General features: G+C 35.2%; 1 pseudogene; it reads right to left on the reverse strand.

Annotated features, from left to right (window-relative positions):
• Positions 1-14,547: 14,547 nt before the first annotated feature.
• Positions 14,548-15,182, reverse strand: LOC101331691 (ras-related C3 botulinum toxin substrate 1 pseudogene; annotated as a pseudogene).
• Positions 15,183-16,098: the final 916 nt, after the last annotated feature.

The raw sequence follows: 16,098 nt of genomic DNA on the forward strand, positions 1-16,098 counted from the left end.
ACTTCTGAACCACTCAGCAAATCTTAGCTAGGATTGTGTATATTTGGTCTTGTTCCTCAAAATTCATTTGCAAAGCTCCTGTTTTCTGGCCTATAATTTTCTATTCCTGATACATATGACTTCAAATTGTTGTCACTTTTAGGGCAGCAGGATTTTGTTATCAAATTTGCCACAAGAGTGTTACAATGAAGATAATCAAACTCATCTTTTATACTGGACAGGGATGTACAACATATTAACAACAAAAAAATTGGTCTAGAATAGTGGTCGGCATACTTTTTCTTTAAAGGTCCTTCCTTGTAGTGAATATATTTGGTTTAGGGGGTGGAGTCATGCAGTCTGTGTCACAACTACGCACATCTGACATTGCAATTCAAGTGTAGTTGAATTGTGCCCGTGAAAGAGCACGGACATAGTGAGCCTACAGGCAGTCGTCTGCATACCCCTGGGATAGAAATAATCTGAGAAATGGAAAAAAATATATTAAAATTGAGTAAAGAATCCACATACATTATAAATAAGATGTTTCCAACAACAGTTGCAATAACAAAACAAGATAAAATAGCCCAAATCTTCAATTTTTTTAAAATGACTTTACAACCAATCAGACATTTTTTCAGGAAAATAAAATACATTCTCGGTATTTCAAACAGGAAGGGATTTAATATGGGGAGAAAGAGATTTTAAAAGGGTTTGGGAAGTGAAAGTCAAAGTAAAAGGCCCCTGACTTTCTAATAATCTGGGAACGACAGAATCATAAAAGATAATGGTTCCTAATCTCAGCTGCCTACAGCATCTAAGTAGCCTGATTTACAGGGGGATACCTGGGCCAGTGCGCAACCTCTTGTCTGCCTTCTGCTGAAACGCTTGTATTTGCTTAATTCCTTTCTGCTGCCACCTTCCACATTTTAAGAAAAAGCCTTTCATTAGTAGAATCCAAGCCAGATATCTGCTGCTGAGAGAATATGGAAAATGCAGTTTCCATGATTCTTACTCCTGATGTACGGAGATGATCTTAGAAGGATAAAAATGTTATGAAGTAGGGATAGGTAATAGCTAGCCCATATTAATCACAGGGAAAAAAAAAGAAATCAAATTCTCAGTATAATGGCTTGAGAATTTGAAGCTGGAATGTGTAAACATCAAAAGTCATTTCAAGTTAGATAATCGGGAAATGAAATTATAGCTGAGAACAATACACTTCTTTTTTTCTGAAAACAAGGAATATATTTGTCATCACCAAGTGGAACCAAAATCCTTTGTTTTTGTATTTAAAATGGCCATGGTTATGAAAAAAAATTATATATATATATGTTGGCGGTACGCGGGGCCTGTTACTGTTGTGGTCTCTCCCGTTGCAGGGCACAGGCTCTGGATGCGCAGGCTCAGTGGCCATGGCTCACGGGCCCAGCCGCTCTGCGGCATGTGGGATCTTCCCGGACCGGGGCAGGAACCCGTGTCCCCTGCATCGGCAGGCGGACTCTCAACCACTGCACCACCAGGGAAGCCCAGATAAAAATATTTAAAGGAATTGTTTCATCTTAGAGACAAAAAGAGTTTTCCAAAGTTGAAAAAAAAAGGTAGATTAAGAGTTCAATAAATTAAAGAGTGTTCAGGGGGGTGGGGAAGATATGAGGTTAATACCTTATTTGGATGATCCCAGAAATCTAATGTGAGAAAGCTGGAAAAGTGAGTCAGAGGAGAACAAGTAAGCAATACAAGAGTGCATTTTAAATTTCCCTGCTGTGGGCAACAGGACAGGACTCAGTCAAAGTGATCTGAAAAGTACAGTGTGCTTTGCAGAACTGTCTGCTTGAAAGACTACATAATCCATCAGTTCCCACCTCCTGCTGGTCTAAGACATTGCCAAGGGCAGTAACTCCAGAATCCCCAGGCTCAAGTACATTTGGGCCAAGTAGGAGAAGGGCCAGAGGCAGAAAGACCCATGCCTGAGGTGTCATGCTGTGAATTCTGGATAAGCCTGCCTTATCTGACTTGCACAGAGCCATCCACCCTGGCTACTGTTGAAATCAGAGGTCCACCAAGGAGATTTGTCCCAGAGACATAGAGAGGATTGTACCATTTACCCCTCACACTGCTCAAATTCACTCATGGGGGAATGTTTACTATACATACTAGAGACAGCCAGTTTCTGGATCTGAAAACTGGTGCAGATCTGAAAATTGACTAAAGATTCACAATTTTGCACTATGGTATCTAACATCAGTTAATTTTTATCAATATAATACATGAGAAGTAATATTTCAGTGTCATTTATATTTTATTTATCTTACTATGAATATAATCTAGAATAAGGGCTAATTTTATATCTGTTCCTATGAATTTTTGTTTGTGGCTTTTGCCTGTAGTTTAAAATAGACTTTAGATTATTTTTGCCAGCAAATCATGAGGATTTTTTTTTATGTTGTACAGATTGCTACTTTGTCTATGACCTACATAGCAAATATATTCTCCTAATTTGTCACCTTTCTTTTGACTGTTTATGGTGTTTTTTGACACAATGCAAATACCTAAAAAATATAAGTAAATTTCTCAGCCTCTTTTTTTCATTGCATTTGGACTTTGAGGCACAGTTTTCCGAGCTTTCCCAATACATTTAATAGTATTTGTGCTTTCGACCCGTCTTGAACTAAGAGTAGTTAAAATCTATTGTTAATGTATTCTGTCAGTTTCTCACTGTATTTCCTATATCATCTGTTTATAGGGAGCATTCTTCTTCATTTGGCCCACAGATCTTCAAAATCATTATATCCACGGTAAAATGGGGCTTTCCACATTCTAAAGTTTCTTTCTTTCTCTTTTATTCATTTTGGCCTCAACTTTATTCTATATGACAATAGGATCACAACCTGTGCTTTTTTTTTACTGTCTCCAGTTGCCTGGATGCCTTTACCCACAGAGCAAAATCTCTGGCCTGGATCCCTGTAACAGTATCCTAACTGGTCTTTCATGTGCCACCCTTGGCTCCTACAGTTTGCTTCCAGCACAGCAGCGGAAGCATCCTTGTAAAAGGTAAATACAGTGTGTCATTTCTCTGTTCAAAGGTTTGCAATGGCTCCCCCGTCACTCGGAGTAAAACTCAAATTCCTTACAATGGCTTACAATGTCCTAAGTGCTTTTGACTCCAGTACATGTCGGGCATCTTCTCTTCTCTCCCTCCTCCATCCACACCAGCCATGCTGTCACCTCAGAGTCTTTACACCAGCTATTCCTCCCAGCTGAGATATCTCTCAAGTATCTAAATGGCTAACGTCCTTGATAACTCAAGTTCTTTGCTGCAGTATGATATTGGAATCCTTCCCTGGGGACACCAGTTTAGATTACAACATAACCCCCAAGCTCTCTTACCATGCTCTACACTCACTCATTTATTATATTTATTGTTAGTGTGCCTTTCCCTACCAGAATGATAGCACCATGAGAACAGGGATCTGGTGTGTCCTAAGAACTAGGATGATGCCAGCACACAGTATGGCCTTCGTATATTGTTGAACAAAGGTCTCTGTCTTTCTCTCTCTAATCTTGCATCATACAGATACATTCTCTTCAATAGCGCCAGAGAGATCTTTCAAAATATAATCAAACCACCCTATACGCTTTGCTTAAAGCCTTTTTAGTGACTTCTCATCATCTTCCAAATGAAACTTAAACTCCCCTCCCCCCAGGAGCAAGGCTTTTCATGCTTTCTTCCCAGATGCTCTAATCTTTCACAATTCCCCTCTCACATCCTGAATTTCAGCAGAGATAAATCGCTTACATTTCCCCAGATATGCTATGGTCACATCTCTGTGTCCCTGCCCTTAGGTAAGGTGGCTATATAATTTATCGTCCAAACCAGAGCACTTCTGAGAGTTAAAGGGGATATTATTAATAAGTGTAAAATGAGACCGTCCCTGACAAAGAGGAATGAATGGCCAGTCACTTTATCCTTAGGCTTTCTGCATGAAATACCCTTCCTAATTTCCTTGCCTGATTCTTTCAAAATATCTTTCATGTTTCAGTCACTAATGAAATCCCCAAGTAGGCCTTGTTTTCTCCCTGGTCCAGACCATTTCTCCTTCCTTCATACCTGATGATAGCAATCACACCTTTATCCTCATCACCGTACTTCTCTGGGTGCCCGAGACTCTGAGGGTGCTCACTGAAGCAAGAACCATACTAGTTACGCCTCTATCCCTGGCACTAGGTACACTGTATCCAAATAGTAGTTAACAATCGTATAATATTGCAAGATGGTAAACCTAGGAGTTGAGTTTTGGTCTGTGGAGCCATGTTAGTGGGCTTAGATTGTGGCTTTATCAAATACCAGCTGTGTAATCTTAGGCGATTGTGGAGATCAAATAAGGTAGTCCTGAAATGAGAAGTCAAAATAATGTAAGGACTCAGTAAACCTTAAATAGTCCAACAGTAATTCAATAAAAAAGTCACTGTATGAGGGACTTCCCTGGTGGCTCAATGGTTAAGAATCCGCTTGCTGGGCTTCCCTGGTGGCACGGTGGTTAAGAGTCTGCCTGCCAATTCAGGGGACATGGGTTTGCACCCTCGTCTGGGAAGATCCCACATGCTGCAGAGCAATGAAGAGTAGCCCCCGGCTCGCCGCAACTATAGAAAGCCTGCGCGCAGCAATGAAGACACAAAGCAGGCAAAAATAAATGAATAAACAAATAAATAAATTAAAAAAAAAAAAGAATCCGCTTGCCAATGCAGGGGACACAGGTTCAAGCCCTGGTCCTGGAAGATCCCACATGCTGCGGGCAACTAAGCCCATGTGCTGCAACTACTGAGCCTGGGCTCTAGAGCCCACAAGCCACAACAACTGAGCCTGCTCTCCACAACTACTGAAGCCTACGTGCCTAGAGCCCACGCTCCGTAACAAGAGAAGCCACTGTAATGAGAAGCCCCGCACCACAATGAAGAGTAGCCTCCGCTCACCGCAACTAGAGAAGACCTGCGCACAGCAACGCAGACCCAAAACAGCCAACAATAAATAAATTTATATAAAAAAAAAATCACTGTATGAATAACTGGCTTACCAAAATAAACATAAATCACACTAATATTATAACTAATATTCTCCCTGGATTCTAAGGTATAAAAATACACATAGCATTTTACTTGATTCCTCCCTCCAAGAAACTCATCAGGAAGAAATAGCGTATATGTCTCATTGTTCTCAACTTAGAATGAGGAAACTTATTCACAGGCTTGAATGAGCTGTCCAGAAATGGGAGTTTCTATGTGACTTAGATGCATCTCACTCATATGTCTCCACACTTGACCACGTGCTCTCTCTGCTGAAAATCTTTTCCCCGTCCTCCTGCCAATCTCCACAATGCTTCATATGAGACACCACCTCCTCCAGACCTTCTTTGCCAGTTTGCCCCCTGTCTTGTCTAAAGCCCAGTCAGGTGACCCTCCCCTGGGCAACTCAGTCAGGGGATTGATTACTTTGCATCACACTCTGCTGGTCTACCTGCTCACCTCTTTACCTGTCAGGACTACGAACCTCTCCAGGCCAGGAATTCTGTCTTCACAGGATGTGACTTGAGGAACTAAAGTAGGAGCGAACCACCATGCTTGATATATAGCAGCTGCTCAAAAATATTCCTCAATCCCAAACACAACCCTAAATCTAGTGACTTTCCAATATTCTCAGTGGCTTTTGAAAATCAGCCTTAGAGATTTTTGCTACAAAGAAAAAAAGAGCATGTTGAAACAAAAGCAAACTAGGTTTTAATGAAGAAACATTAATTTGGAAGCTCATACTGGCATTTATTACATACTTGTTCTGTACCAAGCACTGTGCTAAGGACACCACATCAGATGATTTTCCATTTCTGACTAACAGTAACCCTATGGGCTAAGTTCTGTTACAACTCCCATTTTACGCAGGAAGAAAATGTATTTAGACCATTCTTCATATTTTGTGTGTTGTGTACCTACGAAACTTTAGATCTAGATAATAGAAAATAAAAAAAATGCAGTCCTTATATATATATATCTTATAATTATATCTTATATATTTATCTCAGTAAAGTCAACTGACGATACATATGGGAGAATATCAGAATGAAATACAAATCCGTGTTACTCCTAGTTTCTTATTTACATAATGAAAAGGTTTATTTTCTACGTAGCACATTACAAAATAAATTCCTCCTCAAATTATTTTATATAGATGGTTCACTCATATAGTTTTGTTCTCCAAACTTATCTTGTAATATACATTTCCCTAATAGCTAATATTGAATACACAATTTTTCTTTTCAAAGACATTGCTTTGATCTTTCCATGATTCTTAGTCTACTCTTATAAATAGCTTTATTCTTCTAAGATTTCAAAAACCAAATTTAAGTTTTCCTCTATTTTTACAATATAAAATATCTGAGTTCCTGAAAATAGAAACAGTATTAATAATATATTAATTGGCATTTATTTTCACAGACATTTCAGTGTGGTCCACCTAATACTCTTGGCATGCACAACTTTATGTCTGTTTGTAAGATTTTATGAAATGTGGACATGCCTCAGAACACCCTTAACTTGTTTGCCCTCAGCTCATGTGAAATTTGAATCTGCTTATATAAAGCCATATGGGTTGCTTCCAGCAGATACAGAAGGCTGTAGTAATCATCTTTGCTGAGTACCATGACTATTACTATTACAAGAATCAACTTTTCTTGCATTGCAGTGAGTTAAAAAATGCTTCTGGAATTTAATTTGAACTTGACATCTGATGGTTCTTTCTTATATGGATTCAAATTACTTGGAAAGTCTTCCTAGGGCAACAAGTCAGCCTCATAATTTCTTCCTTGGTTTGCTGTGGTTCTCTCTAGGCTTTCCCCGACCCCACTTCAATACTGTGAATACGTTTGGGGCTTCCAGGAAAAGGTAAAATTAAATACTAGCATTTCCTATGGCCTCTGTCTCTGTGTCTTTGGTCTCTTAGTTCTTATATTCCAGCAGTTTAATTGTTTAATGATATTTAGAAAACATAAATTAATTTTGAAAATCCAAAGGATTGTCATGGCTTTATAAATCCTTCAGAAATCCAGGATTAATGCGGTTGCCACTGCTGCTGCAAGAACTTCTGACAATTAGAAAATGAGAAAAACAAAGAGGAAAACAAACCATTTGTTCCAAAACGTAAGAGTGAAGACAGGAAATTCGGTTTTGGTGGCTCTTGAATTTTATGTACTGTTGTTTAAGTACAAATTTATTATATATATATACATATATATATATATATATGTTTTAAAACCTACAAGTATCAATTAACTAACATGCTATATGAAATCTCACAAAAGCATAAATACAAATTATGTGAACATTAATTAAATAGATTTAAAACGTGTCATTTTTAATCCTTTGAGCACATGTGCATGCCTTTACTTTAGGAAAGACTTAAACCTGTGAAGCTATGTGTGTCTGTGTATGTGTGTGTATAATTAATCTTGATTTGTTATTCTAAAGGTCCATCTCTGGTCATTGTTTAGTAATGAGAAAGTTATGTTGATTATTATTTCTTACTTGGGAGAGGGATCTATTTAAAGGTCCCACCTTCTTATATTTCAGGGAAGAATGCTTATAAGAGGATATTTAAATATTTACAAAATGCCAAAGCCCTATAAAATAAAAGTTATTGCATTTCTATTTGACAGTAATAATATTTAAGTCATACTAAAACTGACTTTCTAACTGTGTATGTGTATGCTGCCAGTTTAACTGCCTTATTTTCACTCTTCTATTAAAGCAAACAATTGTTCAATTCTGTTAACTGGCTTTTAAAATGTCTTTATAAAATTTGACCAGTGGGATTATTGAAATGTTCAATGGCTGAGAAAACTTGGTAAAACAATTTTTGTGGCATCATTATACCGTATGATCTCATACTGCATAATAAATTCAGTAGATGAAACTTTCAATGCACATTTCTAAAATAATTTTAAGAAACAAAAGAAAGATGGATTTATCTAGCCAGAAAATGGCAACCATAGAGAAAAACATAATGAGGTGTTTTTTTTTGTTTTTTTTTATGAGATGGAACCTGCACTTAAAGTGGAGGTTTTGAGAATTTCACTCATTCTACAAATGTTAATTAATTATAATCATAGTGTTATCATAGTAAAATATTTATTAATGACCCATAGAATAATTTCTTTAATACAAACTGTTTTGGTAAAAGACCAATCTATAATTCAGATGAAAGCTGGGACACTATGAGTGAAAGGTGGACTGAAGGAGCCCTACATTATAGGGGGTTTTCTCATTCCCAAACACAACAGCACAAAACTCTAAAAAGTCAAAATTTTAAAATCACATGTGAGTCAATGTTATTGACCTTTGATAAGATCACAGATATTTTCAGTTTTAAATATTAAAAAATGTATAGTCCAAATATGATACAAATTAGACTCCCTTTGACTTGATGTGCAATTTTATACACCTCCTTTTTCTCCAGTAAAATATATTAAAATAGTGCATCATTTAAAATATATTATAAGCATCATTTATTTATCCATCTATCAGGAACTAATCATTTTTAATTAAATAAAACATTTTAAGTGTAAACCTGAATAAATTTGTATTATCAAACACACTCAAATTATATACAAGCTTTTATAGAAACTCCCTGTAAAATATTTACTTTTCTGTCACTTATAAGTGAAAACAATGTAGATAATGGACGTATAGAAAGATATCACCTTTCTGAGACACAATATTGAGATCACCTGGCATAAATTTAAAAATATTACAAGTCAATAACTGATTGGCATATATGAAAAAAATATTTCATAGTGCAATATTTCCTTGACCACACCTAGATGGATTTGTTCCATAAATATAAAATATTTATTTTTGATATTGCTATTATTTTTGATGTTGCTTTTTTCATGAGGAAATCTATAATACTATCACATTTAATTTTGCAGGCCTATGAATTTCAAGTTTGTGATGTTGGAAATGGCAAAAGGAAGAGACATCTGGCTAATTTTGATTTGAATTTATATTAAAAAATATTTCTAATTGCATATTTACTGTCATTTTCTGTGAGATAGAACCTCTCGAGTGTCACTGGAGAAAGTAAGCTATATTCTTGGGGGTTTTCAATAGTTCTAAGAAAGAAAAGAAAGGATAAGAGAAGAGAAGGGCTACCATTCTAGGAAAGAGACAGCAGAGGAAAGAAAGGAAGGGCACAGAAAAAGAAAGAATGAGATAACATTCAGGATGTTTCTTCCTTGCCTCAGATCCCAGGTATATTCAATCTCCTGGGATGCACAGGATTAGAACCTTCTTGAAGCATAAAGTGAATGCTTGAACATGATCATCAACTTTATGTGAAAAAATGAAACATTTTTATAAATAAAAAAATGTAAAGTAAATCCCATTAGGAAAAAAAAATCTGACTAATAACCCACATATGAAGTACACAGGAAAAAGTTAAAATGTAGAGAACTTTTCTTCATGGACTAAGATATAGAGAAAGGAACATTAAAAACTCAGTGTGAAATTCTTAATTTCCTTTAAAGATGAATGCAAATGTACACTAGTAGGTGTTGGTGGATTGTTAAGTATTAATTCAATGATTTATTTTGATCTAATGAAATATTATTTTAAGCCACTTGGATTGGCAATGCTTTTTAAAAGTCAGATAATATTAACATCGGTGAGTAAATATAGCCATTGGGAATCTCATACACTGCTAGAGGGAGACTAAATTGATACAACTACTTTGGACAATTTTATGTTATTCTGTAAAGCTCAAAATGAACATACTCAAGATATAACACTAGTAGGTATACATTCAAACAATACGATGGTACAAGTGTACCAAAAGCCCTTTAAAAGATATATATTCACAGGTTTTGAAAATAAAAGTTGTTTGTAATGAACCCAAAGATTAAAAAAAGAGATAATTAAGTAATCTACAAATAGTAGAATGAAAAAAACATTTAATGTCAATATTCATACAAGGGGATTTTATACCATAGTGAATATGAACTATGGCTTTATGCCTTACTATGGATGAAGTTCAAAGTGAAAAATCAAATGTACACCATGTACACAGAGCTCAAAAATAGAAAAGAACTTAGTTTTAAAGTGTTTTATTTATATACACTTTTATGTCCTAATACTCTATTTAAAATTAAGGAAAGGGTAAACACAAAATACAGAATAATATTTACACTTGTTGGAGGAGGGAAAGGATGATATTGGGGAAGGGTCTACAGGTGTCTTTAACACTGTATCTGAAGCTGGATGTTAAGTACAAAGAAGTTCACTTTATATTTTTACCACAAAACATGTTATGTATTTGAATTTGTTCAGCACTTCACAATAAGAACAGACTTTTTAAGAGGAACATATTATTTAATTTTTTTTTGATTGGAGTATAATAGCTTTACAATGTTATGTTAGTTTGTTTGTTTTTTTTTAAAGTACAGGCATTGAGGAAGCCCAGCTCAATACTTTCAGTATTTGTATGTTTTGAGGAATGAGAGGTGTGGTTGGACCAGTCTGAGTTAGCAGTCAGCCGCTCTGGTGGCTGAAGTTCCTCATCCTAATGGCTCATCCCAATGGTTCAAGGAGCTTTGCGAGGTGCAGACTGCAGGCTCCACTCCAGCCTACTACATCCTGCACTTCAGAGATAGCCCCAGGGCCTGTGTTTCTCAGAAGCTCCCCAAATGATGCATGTCAGCAGTCAGATCTGTAAATTGCTTATTTTTACTACCAAGGTACTGCTTTTACATCTTTAAGTTTTACTTGTATGAATCTGAAATGTGTATAACAGTGTGTTAAATACTACAAAGGATAGTAGGATGAATTTAGAGTAATGCCTTTGTTTGGAAACAAAGGACCCAAAGACAAGTATGAATGTATTCAGGAGTGTTAACGAGTAAGAATAGGATTATTCTTTTTTTTTTTTAAACTTAAACTGTATTATTAACATTTGCCACAGCAATTTCTATTTTTTTTTTAGGTCAAGTTGGTATATAACGCTACATTAGTACATTAGTTATGTACAACGTAATAACCACAATAAGTCTAGTTGCCGCCTGTCACCATACAACTGACCTCCTTCATCCATTTTGCCCACTCTCCAAGCCCATTAACCTCTGATGACCACCAATTTGTTCTCTGTATCTAGGAGTATTGTTTTGTTTTGTTTTGTTTATTGACTTGTTTGGTGTTTTAGATTCCACCTTTAAATGAAATCATGTGATATTTATCTTTCTCTGACTTACTTCACTTAACATTGTACCCTCAAGTTCCATCTATGTTGTCCCAAATGGCAATATTTCTTTCCTTTTTATGGCTGAGTAGTATTCCATTGTGATATATATATATATATATATATATATATATATATATATATATATATATCTCACATCTTCTTTACCTATTCATCAATCAGTGGGTACTTAGGTTGTTTCCATATCTTGGCTATTGTAAATAATGCTGCAATTAACATAGCTGTGCATATATCTTTGCAAGTTAGTATTTTTATTTTCTTTGGAAAAATACCAAGAAGTGGAATTGCTGGATAATTTGGTAACTCTCTTTCAAATATTTAAGGAATCTCCATACTGTTTTCCATAGTTGATGCAGGAATTTACATTCCCACCAACAGTATATGAGGGTTTCCTATTCTCTACACCCTTGCCAACACTTGTTATTTCTTGTCTTTTGATAATAACCATTCTAACAAGTGTGAGGTGATATTTCATTGTGATTTTGATTTGTTTTTCCCTGATTAGTGATGTTGGACATCTTTCACGTGCCTGTCGGCCATCTGTATGTCTTCTTTGAAAAATGTCTATTTCAAACTTCTGCCCAGTTTTTAGTAAGTTTTTTTTTTGTTATTGATTTATTTGTATCTTTACATAATTTGGATATCATCCCCTTATCAGATATATAATTCACAAATATTTTCCCCCATTAAGCAGGATGGCTTTTCATTTGTTGGTTGTTTGGTTTGCTATGCAGAAGCTTTTTATTTTTATGTAGTCCAACTGGTTTATTTTTGCTTTAGTTGTGTTTGCTTTGGGGGTCAGATCCAAAAGTTCCACATAAACACCAATGTCAAGGAAGTTACTGCCTATTTTTCTTCTAAAAGTTTTATGGTTTCAGGTCTTACATCCAAGTCTTTAATTCATTTTGAGTTAATTTATGCATATGGTGTAAGACAGGGATCCAGTTTCATTCTTTTGCACATGTCTATACAGTTTTTCCAATACCATTTATTGCAGTATCTATTATCTATCCTTTCCTCATTGTATACTCTTGGTTCTTTGTCATAAATTAATTGACCATATATGTGTGGGTTTATTTCTGGGCTCTCTATTCTGTTTTGTGGATCTATGTGTCTGTTTTTATGCCAGTATCATACTGTTTTGACTACTGTAGTTTTGTAGTATAGTTTGAAATCAGGGAGCATGATTCCTCCAGCTTTGTTCTTCTTTCTCAAGATTGCTTTGGCTATTCAGGGTCTTTTGTGGTTCCATACAAATTTTACAATTATTTGTCCTAGTTCTGTGAAATATGCCATTGATATTTTGGTATGGATTGCATGAAATCTGTAGATTTCTTTGGCTAGTAGGAACATTTTAACAATATTAATTGTAATCTATGAGTACAGAATATCTTTTCATATATCTGTGTCTTATTCAATTTCCTTTACTGGTGTTTTATAGTTTTCAATATACAGGTCTTCTACCTCCTTGGTTAAAATTATTTCTAGGTATTTTATTCTTTTTGATAAAATTGTAAATGAGATTTTTTTCTTAATTTCTCTTTTGATATTTCATTATTACTATATAGATAGAAACTAAACAGATTTCTGTATGTTTATTTTGTACCCTGCAACTTCATTAAATTCATTTATTAGTTTTAACAGATTTTTGGTGACATCTTTAAGGTTTTCTACATATTGTATGATGCTATCTGCAAATAGTGACAGTTTTCTTTTTTCCTTTCCAATTTGGATGGCCTATCTTTCTTTCTTCCTTTCTTTCTTTCTTTCTTTCTTTCTTTCTTTCTTTCTTTCTTCCTTCCCTCTTTTCTTCTTTCTTCCTTCCTTCCTTCTTTTCTTCCTTCCTTCCTTCCTTTCTTTTTCTTTCTTTCTTTCTTTCTTTTTTCTTTCTTCTTTCTTTCTCTCTTTCTTTCTTTCTTTCTCTCTTTCTTTCTTTCTTTCTTTCTTTCTTTCTTTCTTTCTTTCTTTCTTTCTTTCTTTCTTTCTTTCTTTCTTTCTTCCTTCCTTCCTTCCTTACTTCCTTCCTTCTTTTCTTTCTTTCTTCCTTTCTTCCTTTCTTCCTTTCTTCCTTTCTTTGTTTCTTGTCTAATTTTTGTGGTTAGGATTTCCAATACTATGTTGATTAAAAGTGGTGATAGTGGACATTCTTGTTTTGTTTTGTTTTGTTTTTCCCTGATATTAGAGGAAAAACTGTCAGCTTTTCATTGTTAAATATGATATTAGCTATATTTTTGTCATATATGGCTTTTATTATGTTGAGGTACATTCCTTCCTCACTGTGTTGAGAGTTTTTATCATAAAGGAGATGATCATATGATTTTAATCTTTCATTTTTTAATGTGGTGTATCACATTGATTGATTTATTGATGTTGAACCATCCTTGTATCCCAGGGTTATATATCTTACTTGATCATGGTATTTTATCCTTTTAGTATATGTTGGATTCAATCTGCTAATATTTTGTTGAGGATTTCTGCATCTATTTTCATCAGGTATATTGACCTGTAATTTCCTTTTTTGTGGTGTTCTTGTCTGGTTTTGATAACAGGTTAACGCTGGCCTTATAAAATGAATTTGGAAGTGTTCCCTCCTCTTCAATTTTTTGGTAGAGTTTGAGAAGTATAGCTATTAAATCTTCTTTGAATATTAGTAAACTTCACCAGGGAAGCCATCTGTTCCTGCACTTTCATTTGTTGGGAAGTTTTTGGTTCAATATCCTTACCAGTAATTGGTCTATTTAGATTTTCTACTCTATCATGATTCAGTCTTGGAAGATCATATGTCACTAGGAAGTTATCCCTTTCTTTTAAGTTGTCCTATTTGTTGGTGTATGATTGTTCATAGTAGTCTCTTATGATCCTTTGTTTTCCTGTCATGTTAGGTGTAATTTTTTTTTCTTTCAATTTTGATTTTATTTGAGCCCTTTTTTTTTCCTTGGTGAGTCTCACTAAAGGTTTTTCCAATTTTGTTTGTCTTTCCAATGAACCAATTCTTAGACTCACTGATCTTTTTTATTGTTTTTTTTACAGTCCCTATCTCATTTATTTCTATTTTGATCTTTATTATTTCCTTCCTTCTACTAACTTTGGATTTTATTTTTTGTTTGTTTTTTCTAGTTCCTTTAGGTGAAATGTTAGATTGCTTATTTGCGATTTTTCTTATTTCTTCAGGTAGGGCTGTATTACTATAACCTTTCCTCTTAGAACTGCTTTTACTACATGCCATAGATTTTGGAATGTTTTGTTTCTATTTTCATTTGTCTCAAGGTATTTTACAACAGCAGGTTCTCTTTCTCTTTGATGGAAGTTGGGCACCAAACTGCTGGAAAAGCTTTATCTCACACTCTCTTGAGGACTCATTGTGTGAGGGCAGAGCACCCCAGGTTTTACAACAATGATCACCTGGCTATGGCTAAACCCTGGGGGTCATCATGGGAATCAGCTTCTTCTCCTTAGTTTCTTCATTGCATCTTTATCATCCCTAAGATCAAGCCCTGGATGATGGGAGTGTTGGTATCCTGGGGTTGCACTTTAGGATACCATTTTGCACAAATATCTGTAAATGATGCCAAACTCATAAGACAAAAGTAACTAAGAATACATTTATTTACAGATAGGATAGGGGACATAATCTGTCATCATATTCTTGTCCAGCTATATCCATAAACCCAGATTCACCAGTTTTCCATCTGCTATAACTTTTCCAGAATCATTGTCAAAAAGAGTGGGGATGTATTCTCCAGGAAATGCACTGGTTGTGTAACTGATCAGTAGGCAAGTCTTACCTGCAGCTCCAGCCTCCGACTTCCACACACTTCACAGCCTCTCTCAGGACTGTGGTGGCTGCTGCAGTGCTTGAATGCTGAGGTGAGAAGCAGCAGGCCCTGATGTCAGGACCACTGTCCATGCCACCTCCCTCTCCAGCTAACATCAGAAAGCCTAAGCTCAGTAGCCACCACCAGTCAAATATGGGTAGAATTGTTCTTTAACTGTGAACAGATAGGTTGCTTATTCAACTAAATAATGAGACTAGCTGTGATCATGGGAGTCACTTAACCTCCCTGACCCTATCTTTCTTCTTATTTAAATGCATGTATTTTGCTCTATCATTTTTATATTCTAAGATAAAAGCCATATGGTTAAGCAACAGAAGTAAATATAAAGTTCATAGGTTATTGTTCATTTAAATTCCTTATCTTTATGTAGTTTATGGATCTAATTATGACTTTCTAATTTACACTCTCAGAATATTTAGTCTTATTTTTGAAGCCAGGTTGTCTAGGAACTGTGTCTTTTTATTTTCTTTAAAAATGGCAAATCTTGACTAGGTTATATATTATTGTGAATAACCACAGTAGACTAAAACACATCATTTCACAATTCACCGAAACACCATATCCTTTGTACTGAGGATTGCTAGAGTGGCTTTTCCAAAAGTTTTAGGATTTTCCAGTCATTTCCATGACAGTATATTCAGTGAAGACAAATCATAGCCCAAAGATCAAATCCATTCAGCCATTAATTTTTGTGAATTAAGTTTTATTGGAACTTACCCATGCCCATTAATTTGGGTAATGCCTATGATTGCCCTACAGTGGCAGAGTTGATTAGTTAAGATGGAATCTATCTGACATGCCAAGACCAAAATATATGTGGCCTTCTACAGAAAAAATTTGCTAATCCTGGAATTATCAATGTTCTCATAAACTGATCTGTCAAAAGGTAGTCAGGATTCTCAATCAAATTCTATTACAGTTAATAGTGCATTAAACTAAATACAAATCAGGTACTTAAGAAAGGAGTCTGCAAAATGAAATATTTAT

Source organism: Tursiops truncatus, chromosome 12, assembly GCF_011762595.2.
Source record: "Tursiops truncatus isolate mTurTru1 chromosome 12, mTurTru1.mat.Y, whole genome shotgun sequence".
Taxonomy (NCBI): Eukaryota; Metazoa; Chordata; class Mammalia; order Artiodactyla; family Delphinidae; genus Tursiops; species Tursiops truncatus.